The sequence below is a fragment of the Nymphalis io genome, chromosome 26 (assembly GCF_905147045.1).
Source record: "Nymphalis io chromosome 26, ilAglIoxx1.1, whole genome shotgun sequence".
NCBI lineage: Eukaryota > Metazoa > Arthropoda > Insecta > Lepidoptera > Nymphalidae > Nymphalis > Nymphalis io.
Genome location: NC_065913.1, coordinates 198861 through 210618, shown reverse-complemented (window position 1 = coordinate 210618; position 11758 = coordinate 198861). Strand labels below are relative to the sequence as shown.

At 36.1% G+C, this 11758-nt stretch overlaps 1 long non-coding RNA gene across 1 annotated transcript; it reads left to right on the top strand.

The window, feature by feature from the left end:
- The first annotated feature begins 8767 nt into the window (after positions 1 to 8767).
- On the top strand, positions 8768 to 10016 carry LOC126778631 (uncharacterized). The gene is made up of 3 exons (XR_007670179.1): positions 8768 to 8866; positions 9308 to 9435; positions 9953 to 10016. It is a non-coding gene; the product is annotated as an uncharacterized LOC126778631 (long non-coding RNA).
- The last annotated feature ends 1742 nt before the right edge of the window (positions 10017 to 11758 follow it).

The window sequence follows — 11758 nt, the reverse complement described above, 5'->3', positions numbered from 1 at the left end:
ATTTAATTAGTAATTTCATAATCAAATAAATAGTTGATGCATATTTGTTTATACTTGGAACATTTTATTATATATTATTCTATTTATTAATGGCGCCTTCTGCTTGTCAGCTTCCGGCGTAATTAATAAATAGTGCTTATTGTTTATTTATATTTTCTCAAATTATGTCGATTAATCAATGCTATAATAATTTTGTTTTATTATGTATAATGTAAGGATTAAGCTACTAGAATCTTATTTTACTGATCTGGCTAGGTTATCTGCTGCTTATCAACTTCCGGTGTAATATATTAATCTTTAATATTTAATGTTACATAATCCTGTATTATTAAATAATATTTGTCCGTAAATAATCATTAGAATAATTAAGATAAACAATGTTTAATATTATCTTTTAAGTTTGTAAATTTAGTATTAAATTAGGTCAAGATGTTTTTGTATAAATACCGCCAGTTTAAATATATCGGGCATTGGTATTGTAACCGTTGTAACGAGCATTACAAGTGTTTTCTTATATAACGTATCGTCATTTTCGCCGCCACCCTGGTAATCCACCTTCTATAGTATATTCAATTTGAGCGTATAATACAAACAATTTTATTGAGGTTGTGCTCGTGAAATATATCGATGCGATGCTCGTAGTTCCACTCGGGGCCGGTAGGTGGCGACGTTTCGAGTGACGTACAACGTTAAGCGGCATGTCAAAAGCATAATAATGCCCCGGATACACACGTGTGGAGCTGTTAGTTAGCGAATCGTTTAATTAAAATGAATTTTGATAGGCGATTGACATTCAGCGAGATAATTTTTTTTTTTATAGAATAGGAAGGCGGACGAGCATATGGGCCACCCGATGGGAAGTGGTCTCTAACGCCCATAGACATAGGCATTGTAAGAAATGTTAATCATCGCTCACATCATCAATGCGCCACCAACCTCGGGAACTAAGATGCTATGTCCCCCGTGCCTGTATTTACACTGGCTCACTCACCCTTCAAACCGGAACACAACAATACCGAGTATCGCTGGTCTGCGGTAGAATATCTGACGAGGCACCCCCTCGTACCCGGACGGGCTCGCACAAAGCTCTCCCACCAGTAAAAATATATCGTATTGTCACCCCGACACCTCAACACGTGTCACCCCCCCCCCGCAGCTGAAGTGGCGGCTGCGCTCGGGCGGCGGCGCGGCGGTGTACGTGGTGGGCGTGCGCGACTGCGGCGCGCTGCGGGCGTCGCTGCGCGCGCTGCGGGACATGGCGCGCGCGCTCGGCGCCGCGCTCGTGGGCGCGCGGGCCCGCCGCGTGGCGCCCGCGCGCACCGTCGCCGAGGTGTACATTCGCAAGGTGGGCACGCCTGGAACTGGTACACCGAGGGGCCGCGAGGCCGCGATCGAGACGGAGATGGTTTGTCGATGTGTGCTTATAACGTTGCCATAGTACCCGCGTTCCCTGTTTTGGGAGATTTTCGGGACTTAATTGAAACTAAATAGGGTTATTAAATTTTACTTTTTAATGTTTATTATACATTTTTTTTAATTATAATATTTTTTGTTTTCCTCCTACACCCGAAAACCGTTGCATTGTTTGTTTTTGTTTCCGTTATCAATAGTACTTCGGCATCTTTATATGGTACTGGATTAGCGTTCTCCTCATAAAGAATGGTTGCCACATATATTTCTATGTTACCCTCTTGACTCGGAATCTAATAATATTATAAATTCATGAAGAATGTTAAATCATGTTGTCGTTAGAAAACTATAAATAGGATAACGAATAAATTAAAATAACATATATACATATAACGAAGCACTTTAGTTTATTAATGGACTCCGTTTTTATTTGTTTCATTGTCGACGAGTCGATATTTTTTATCGAATATCGGGACTTTTTTTAGCCGATGCTTTCAGCACTTACATGATAAATAATTATAGGTTATGAATAATAAAAACTGGAAAATCATATTATCTTTAGGATTTTAATGCGATATAAGGTTCCGTCATGCTATGGCATAAATAAACATCACTGAGAAACTAATATAGTTTCTCAGTGATGAGACAAAATAGTCGTACTTACGCGTGAAAACACACGCCGGCAATTTTTTTCTTGCTGTCGCTTTAACATGAAATAATACGACACTGCACCATTGTATAACCATCGATATGATATAAGGATTGTTTCTCGGCCTTTACACTGGATTAGAATCGTTTTCTAACATAAATATAAGCGAAAATTGAACATAAAACACAATGAACGCACCAACTGTCAACACCAACACTGGTTACACGATAGGGGTCAAAAGATTTGATAATTCTATCTCTGTCTAAATCTGTCTACGCTACAGTACGTACTCGGTTCGCAGCTGGCGGACACGCAGCAGAGCGTCGAGCTGCGGGTCGCGGTGATGGGGGCGAACGAGGCGGGCAAGTCGACGCTCATAGGCGTTCTCACTCAAGGTACGTTCGTTATTATCTTGTTGAAGTCGTGAGTTCTAGTAACTAAATTAAATATTGAGTATTTAATTACAGGCACAAGGGACATAACATCTTAGTTCCCAAGGTTGGTGGCGCATTGGCGATGTAAGCGATGGTTAACATTTCTTGCAATGCCAATGTCTATGGGCGTTGGTGACCACTTACCATCAGGTGGCCCATATGCTATAAGAACAATCCCCCACCCACTTGGAAAGCCCGGGCAAACACCACTGCACTTTGATGTGCTTAATTAATGGGCACATTGTCAGGAGATCTGCTTTTATGGGATGAAGTATTGCTATGTATATCCATCAACCCGCATTGAAGCAGCAAGCTAGAGCTCCAAATCACAAGTGGAGGGGAGGGCTTAGCCCAGCAGACGCGTTATTTTTTTATAATAAGTAAATAGAAAAGAAAAGTAAAAGTAAGTTGTACACTAGAAGTGAGATTTGGAAGCATGTAAAGACATTGTTTGCGCCTGAACTCTCTCTAATTTTCACCCTGGGATTTTATGTAAATATCTATGTCCCACGGCTGGGCTAATCCCTCCCTCTTCTCCCTTTGATGACGAGCTTATTCCAATACGCTGTTCCAATTTAGTGGTGCTAATCTGGGTTTTAACACGCTATCATTGGTAACGATTTACACATTCTATTCACTACCATCTCGGTTCTCAATAGGATTAAGAGTTTGTGGGAATAGAGACTGTCTGTGCTTGCACGCACACACAAGTACCATTATTAGTCCCGTGCAGTAGTCTAAACCGTTCGTATCCGTAACAGCCTGTGAATGTCCCACTGCTGGGCTAAAGCCTCCTCTCCCTTTTTTTAAGAAGGTTTGGAGCTTATTCCATCACGCTGCTCCAATGCGGGTTGGTGGAATACACCTACTACTTGTGTATTCCTAAAACCTGTATGTGTCTAATTTCAGTGAAATTAGACACATACAGGTTTCCTCACGATGTTTTCCTTCACCGTCAAGCAGATATGAATTATAATCACAAATTAAGCACATGAAAATTCAGTGGTGCTTGCCCGGGTTTGAACTCACGATCATCGGTTAAGATTCACGCGTTCTTACCACTGGGCCATCTCGGCTACAAGTTGTCTAAACATCTGTATCTAGTTTTCATACTCATTTTTCAATTATATTAATCTTTGTAAAAGCTTCCGTTATTCTATTATCCAGTTGTATGATGGCGTATGTTACACCCCGTTAACGATAGATGGTGCTCATTCGAAATGTCATATTCCTGAATCGCGCTGTCTAGATATTCGCTACGGAGTATATATAGTATAGAAGTGATTGTTTTTGTAATCTAATAAATTGTAGTTTCATTTACCTAATCCCAGGTATCAGTGTTGCAGAACTATCGATAGTTTGACCTCGAAAACTATTATTACCACGAATGAGAGACACGATGCTAGCATGTGTCATCAATTACAATAAATCGCATCCTGACGATAAACTGAACACAAGTCACATAGGTATTGCAGCAGATAAGCAGCCAATATATGTTATGGAACACTTGTCACCGGCTATTAAGTCTTTACATGCAGCTGCTCGAATAAAATCTAAAGAAAAAAAATACAGATTTGTGTGGGTTAGACAGGGCAGGGTATTTATGAGAAAGACAGAACATTCAGAATGTATTTATGTAAAAAATCATACTGTTTTGAATAATATCCAGTAAATTGCTTTGCTCTCTAAACTCATAGATCATTTTAGTGTTTCATGTTATAAAATTCAACGGTCTTAATATATACTACCAGAACGTCCGAGGTCTCCGTACTAAAGCACATGACTTCATCTGCAATTTATCGTGTACAAATTATGATGTTATTATATTAACAGAAACGTGGCTTAATAATAAAATAGAGAACCATGAAGTATTCGACAACCGTTATACAGTATACAGAAGAGATCGTGATAGTTTACTTTTACATTGTAAAAAAGATGGTGGTGGAGTTTTAGTGGCGGTCTCAAATGAACTGAAATCAATGCGACTCAGTTTTTGTGAAAGTCAGTGTGAAGATCTTTGGATAAATATTGAACGAGAAAATTGTCACGATGAGTGTAACTCAATTGCATTATGTGCAGTTTATTTGCCTCCTCCCGTTAGCCGTAATATGCTATCTAATTTTATCAATAATTTTAATAGTAGAATTGCAGAGAATAGACAAAATGTTATGCTCTTGGGTGATTTTAATTTAAGTAATATCAATTTGTTCGCTACTGATGATAATGTTATTTCTAATAGTTCCTTAGGAAATTTGCTAGTTGATTTGGCATCTCTCAATAATTTAGTTCAACATAATAACATTTGTAATAACAATAATAAAATATTAGACTTAATATTCAGTAATCATAATAACATAAAATTAGTAAGTCTATTTTGCCAATAGTGCCTCCAGATCACCACCATCCTCCCTTAGATATATTAGTTTCTTATTCATCAAGAACTTCTTTAAAAAGTAATGTTATTGGTGAAAAGAAGAACTATTTTAAAGCTGACTACGTAAGTATAATTTCAGAATTAAATAATATCAATTGGTTAAGCGAATTTTGTAATTGTAAGTCAATAAACCTAATGATCGATGAATTTTATAAAATTTTGAACAAATTGATTGAAAAATATGTACCAAAAAAGAAACAAAAAGGTAAACAATATCCTCCATGGTTCACTAAGGAAATGATAAATTTATATAAAGAGAAACAAGTTTTTTTAAATAAATACAAAATATATAAAAACCCACTTGATGAAATTTCATTACGTCTTTTGAGCAAACGTTGTGCAGATTTATCGAAAATTTGCTACAATAATTACATTAAGATTGTTGAAGAAAATATTAGTAGAAATCCTAAATATTTTTGGTCATACCTTAAGGGCAAACAAGATAATAGTACCGCACTCCCAGGCATAATGACTTACAAACAAAAAGTAATGAAATCGGGATCAGAAATTTGTAACGAATTTGCCTCGTATTTCGCTTCTGTTTACACACAATCTCAAAGTTCATATACATTACCATCTTATAATAATCAATGTAAACATGACTTTGGAGCGTTCACTAATTTTGTAATATCGCGAAGACAGATTTATCAATACTTAAAAAGATTTGATACAACTAAAGGGACAGGTTATGATAATATCCCTCCTATATTTATTTCTAAATGTGCATGGGTACTAAGTTTCCCTTTATATTTATTATACAACGAATCACTTCACTCAGGTGTTTTTCCCGATAAGTGGAAAATAGCTAGGATCGTACCAGTATATAAGTCCAAGGGTAGTGAGTGCATTGAGAATTATAAACCGATTTCCATACTTTCCACTTTTGCCAAAGTATTTGAAGCAATAGTTTACCCATATCTAGAATGTCATGTAAAGCAAATGAATAATAATAACCAGCACGGCTTTATAAAGGGTCGATCTACAACATCAAATCTTGTTTCGTACAGTGAATTCATTGTGCCAGCTATTGATAACCACAAGCAAGTTGACGCAATTTATACCGATTTAACCAAGGCTTTCGACAAAGTTTCGCACGATATTTTACTCTTAAAACTAAGCAAGTACGGATTCAATGGTAATATGCTTGAGTTGTTCAAATCATATTTATACAATAGACAACAATTTGTTGTCTTAAAAGGTTTTAGCTCGAGTCTATATAAAGCCTGCTCCGGGGTTCCTCAAGGGTCACACTTAGGACCTTGGCTCTTTAATATCTTCATTAATGATATTTGCGATACGGTACATTATAGTAGAGTATTTTTATTTGCGGACGATTTAAAATTAACAAAAGTAATAAACAACTTAGCTGACTCAGAGCTCTTACAGGCGGATATTAATGCTATATATAATTGGTGTAAAAATAATAAAATGGAATTAAACGTCAGTAAATGCAAGCATATAAAATTTACGCGAAAGCTCAATATAATCAAAACAATATATAGCATTGATAACATCAAGTTGGAGGAAGTTTTTGAAATAAGTGATTTGGGTGTCATTTTTGATGACAAGCTTACTTTTGTCCCGCACTTCAATAAAATAATTACGAAAAGTTCCAAAACGTTAGGATTTTTAATTTGAAATGGTAAACACTTCACGAATAACACGAAAAAAATAATCTATAACGCTTACGTGCGTAGTGTACTGGAGTACGGTAGTGTTGTGTGGAATCCTTGTTACAATGTACATCGTCTGCGTATAGAGAGAATACAGAAGCGATTTGTATATCATCTATCCAGAAACAAAAAAACCTCATACAATAAATCTAATAAAAATTACAGCAATCTCTTGAAAGACTTTAATATGGATAGTCTCTCTGTACGCAGACAATTATTAGATCTCTCTTTCCTATTTAAGATAATTCGTAACGAGATCGACTGTACTTGCTTACTTGAAAAGATATACTATCGTATTCCAAGGCGCAATGTTCGTAGTTTTCTGGGCACTTTTGATGTCAGAATATCAAAAACGAAATTAGGATGTAATGCACCAATGCCTAGATTATCACGGTTGTACAATGGTTTTTGTCAAGATCTAGATATTTTTAATGACTCTGCCATGATTTATCGTAGACGGGCGCTAGAATTGTTGAGAGATGCAAATAAATAATAAATAAATAAATAAATAATAAATAATGTTATCTTAATTTTATTTTGTATTAATTAGTATATTTTTAGTAATTTTTTTGTAACGTAAACTTTGCATGAATTTAATGAATTATTTAATTTTAATTTGTACCTATATCAATTTCAAACTATTTGTGTTATTAATTTTAATTTTATTAAGTGCATGTTTATTTTTTTATGATCTTTAATTTGTACCAATTTGGACTTTTTTTTTTTTTTTAATCTTTCTACTCATGTTGCTATAATTATGTGTTAATGTATTTTTAAAACAAATATTGTAATTGTTGTGGCTACTTTAAAAAGCTTCACATGTTAGCTATTTTCACTAAATTGTTTTACGTTTGTCATTAAAACATGTAGTAGCTACTAGTGGTCCTTAAAATAAATAAAAAAAAAAGGCTTTTTTGAATAACGTTTCTACCGCCATGGCAATACTTAGTATTATTGTGTGCTAGTTTGAAAGATGAGTTAGACAGTGTAACTATAGGCACAAGAGACTTAATATCTTAGTTCCCAAGGTTGATGGCGCATTTCGATGTTAGGGGTGGTTAATAGACTGTGACAAAGTCTAGGGGTAGTGACGACCACTTACCATAAAGTGGTCATTTGCCAGCGTACCTATACGAAATTAAAAAAGTGATATATTTTTTTATTTTCAAAATTCATTGTTACAGATATCAGAACTAGTCCACTCGTCGCAAGCTTCGGAGAAGAATCGAAAGAACGCGAGGAGACAGAACAAGAATATCCTCCAGGACATCGCCAACGTGAAGAACAGCCTCACGAAGACATCGGACACGAAGTGCACGAACGTGTACGTGTCGGACGACGGGAGCAAGTACAGCGACGCGCACGTGTCGAGCGACACGCAGGACAAGTGCGTGTGTGACGACCTGGTGTTCCTCGAAGACTCAAACGACCCTAGAGGCTGTATATACTTTCAGGTGAGCAGAAAACTCTACTCGTTTTTAAAAGATTAGCAAACCTTAGATATGCGATTCCACGCGATTCGCTACCAGCTCTGCTGCATTGTACACCACAAACACTTCTCGATCAATATATCTCTATATATAACACGACACTGTTACACTTAACTACTTATATACACTTTAGTTTTACTTACAAAGTTCCGATAACAACTTCACAGATAACCAAAACGGTAAATTTTTTCGCGAATCCATAGTCAATACCACAGAATATTAAGATTTCGACCAAATTTCAAGGTCAAAGTTGCTTATATACTCTACTTGCTATTGGAATCGACTATAGACTTGTATAAATTTGCGCAGCACATTGTGTGTGTGTGTGTGTGTGTTTTTTTATCCGTAACAGCACGTGAATGTCCTACTGCTGGGCTAAAGGCCTCCTCTCCCTTTTTTGAGGAGAAGGTTTGGAGCTTATTCCACCACGCTGCTCCAGTGCGGTTTGATAAATACACATGTGGCAGAATTTCAGTGAAATTAGACACATGCAGGTTTCCTCACGATGTTTTGCTTCATCGTAAAGTACGAGATGAATTATAATCACAAATTAAGTACATGAAAATTCAGTGGTGCCTGAACCATCTTGGCTGTTTTTTTTATATGCTAACAATATTAGCACAGACTGTGCAATATAATATGTAATGCGGTCATGAATTAAATTTGATTGAATGTAACAAGCATCCGTGCATGTCCTGAGACACTCCACGGCCATCTACCCAGGGTTCCAGTGCTCTGTGCACGTCGGGAACGTGCGTCAGACGGCCATTATCGAGGTAACGAATGCATACATAAAACTCACTTTGCGGAATGGAATTAAATAGTTTAATTTTGGTATAATTTGTGGTGTTGCGTAAAATACTTAAGTATGATAATGATATTTATTTTTTTATGTTATATTCCTGTTTAGCGGTAGAATATCTCATGAGTGGGTGGTACCTACCCAGGCGGGTTTGCACAATGCCCTTAACACCAGTTACCACACACACTTATAATATATTCTGCCACCAAACAGCAATAGCATTGTTGTTGGTGAGTAAAACAGTGTAACTACAGGCACGAGGGATATAACATCTTAGTTCCCAAGGTTGGTAACGCATTGTTGATGTAAGCGATGGTTAATATTTATTGCGGTGTCAATGTCTATGGGCGGTGGTGACCACTTACCATCGGGTTGCTCAACTCATCGCTGACCACGGATATATTTTTCGCTTTAGGGTATAATGTCTCCGAACAACGTGCTGAGGGCGGGCGAGGGGGCCTCCGTGCTGTTCAGGTTCGCCCGCTGTCCGGAGTACCTCGTGCGGAGCCGCCGGCTGCTGTTCAGGGCGGGGCTGGGGACCAGGTACCGCTCAACGAACCCAACGATAACTTCTAATTACAGTTGAATTGTTGAGCCAATAAAGTATATCGTCAGCTCAGTGTTGGTATCCGAGATCGCTAGCTCCACTGACTTTCACACATTTAATTTATAAGTGTTCGGTGAAGGAAATCCATGCATCGAAGCAGGTTGTGGAATAAGCTGTATCCTTCTCCTGAGAAGGAGAGGTTTTAGCCCAGCTGTGGGACATTTATATACTGTAACTGTTTTGAATCATGTTGGAATAAGTTTTGTTCTTAAGAAGAGATATCTTCGACCAACAGACACTTTTGTACTTTACTAGCAAAACCCGGTAGGTGGCTGTTAATGTGGTACAGCGCCATCTAGCGGCGTTACAACGAAGTGGATATTATAAAATCATCCATGAGACATACATCTAAATTTCAACTATGATGGTGATTCAAACGGTCCGAACTCTATTAATCACAAACAGATACACAAACAGCCATTTTTATATATTAACGAAATTGTTTTGTTACAGAGCCATCGGCCGGGTCACGCAAACCTTCCCGTACATACCATGAATTCTATAGAACACGGCTCCAATGTAAAATTCGAGATCTCTCTAGAATATTCTAGATAAATTAAATATATTAATTGTATCTGTAACCAGTTCTCTTGTCGTGTTCACTTCATGATTGCGTTTCGCCTTGCGGATTAAATTACAAAAAACGACAAACGACGATGGTATTTTTATGTTACATAAAAACAGTGTTGCCAACCTCTTAGAAGCATCCTCCTGACGGATGAATTGAAACAAATACAAAATACATTTATAATATGATGTTAAAAAAAGCAAATCAAGTACTGCAAGTAGCATTAGTAAACTTGAAATATACTCAATTAAATGAAGCTGAAGAGTTAATCCCCGGAGAGAATTTCTTTAAAAAAATGTTCCTCCTAAAAAATGTCTGACCTGAAAATATCCTATTTGATTTCATCTGACATAGCCCTATTTAGGGGGAAAACCCCCAAGTTGGCAACACTGTATAAAAAAATGTGGACCATCCATATAAACTTTCATATATTTAACACTAGGGGACAAATTTTTAATAAACCATCGTATGTGATCGAGCAAATTTTCACTCATAACTCATTTTTATTCAGTCAGTTAATTAATCAGTGTCAGAGTTTTTATTACGTATATAACATACATGCAAAACGTCTATGCTTATGTATAAATAATATTGCAATATATAAAGGCTTATATATATATATATGAAAATATAATATGGAACTAATGGCTTCTTATGTATGTACACACATACATCCAATTTCTAGTTAATATTAAATAATTATATAACTAGGTTTATGAAATAACGTACATACACAATGGATATTACATCTTGGTTCCCAATGTTGGTGGCACATTGACAATATAAATGATGGTTAATATTTCTTAAAACGCCAATGACGCGGTGGAGAATTACCACCAAAATTACATTAGCCTTCCTATTCGAAATTAAAAAAGAGAAACAGAAATCGCAACAGTAAAAGGTTATAAGTCTTTATATTTGAAAATATGTACATTCAAAAACATTAAATTCTTAGTTATACCATGTTTGCCTATCTACCCTTCCGTGACGCCAAGGTGACACGACTATGATAATCCTATCGTATGTTAAATTGTTACAATAATAACTTATTTAGAAGTTAGTTGACTTCAAATTTCAAATAAACTGAGATTTAAATTAAATATTCTTATTTAAAATCAAAATAGCACTATGTACGTGTTAATATTGTATTTAATACACCTTTTACAATTAGTTGAAATGTATATTTAGTATATTCCAATCGTAGGAGTAAATATAAACAAAATTTATATTTCCATACCCCGTGTTATTCGCTAACAGCTCAGCTTAACTACTTTCCCGAATAAAACGCAATTTTTTCGCAAATCCATAATGAATATCACAGATAATTCAAAATCTCGACCAATGATATCGCGCCAATTCAATGTCAGTTGTTAATTTGCCTTTGTCTACTCTTGTGGCTTTAATACACTAGTTATTTTCTATTTAAATGAAATAACATATTTATATGCATACATATATAACGTAACATTTTTAAAATGATAATCACGCCCCAAGGAACAAATCTTTTGGTTTATATTATGTGTTGTAATTTTGGGTAATTATACGTTTTTTCTTAAGGCTTTGCTTGCTTTTCACGGTATGGAAGAGCAAGGAACAATAACATATCTATTCGCTTCACCCGGGACTTCAATCAAGGCTTTATATTTAAGCTCATTAACTAACATCTAGATTAAAAGAGTCAATTGGTTTCA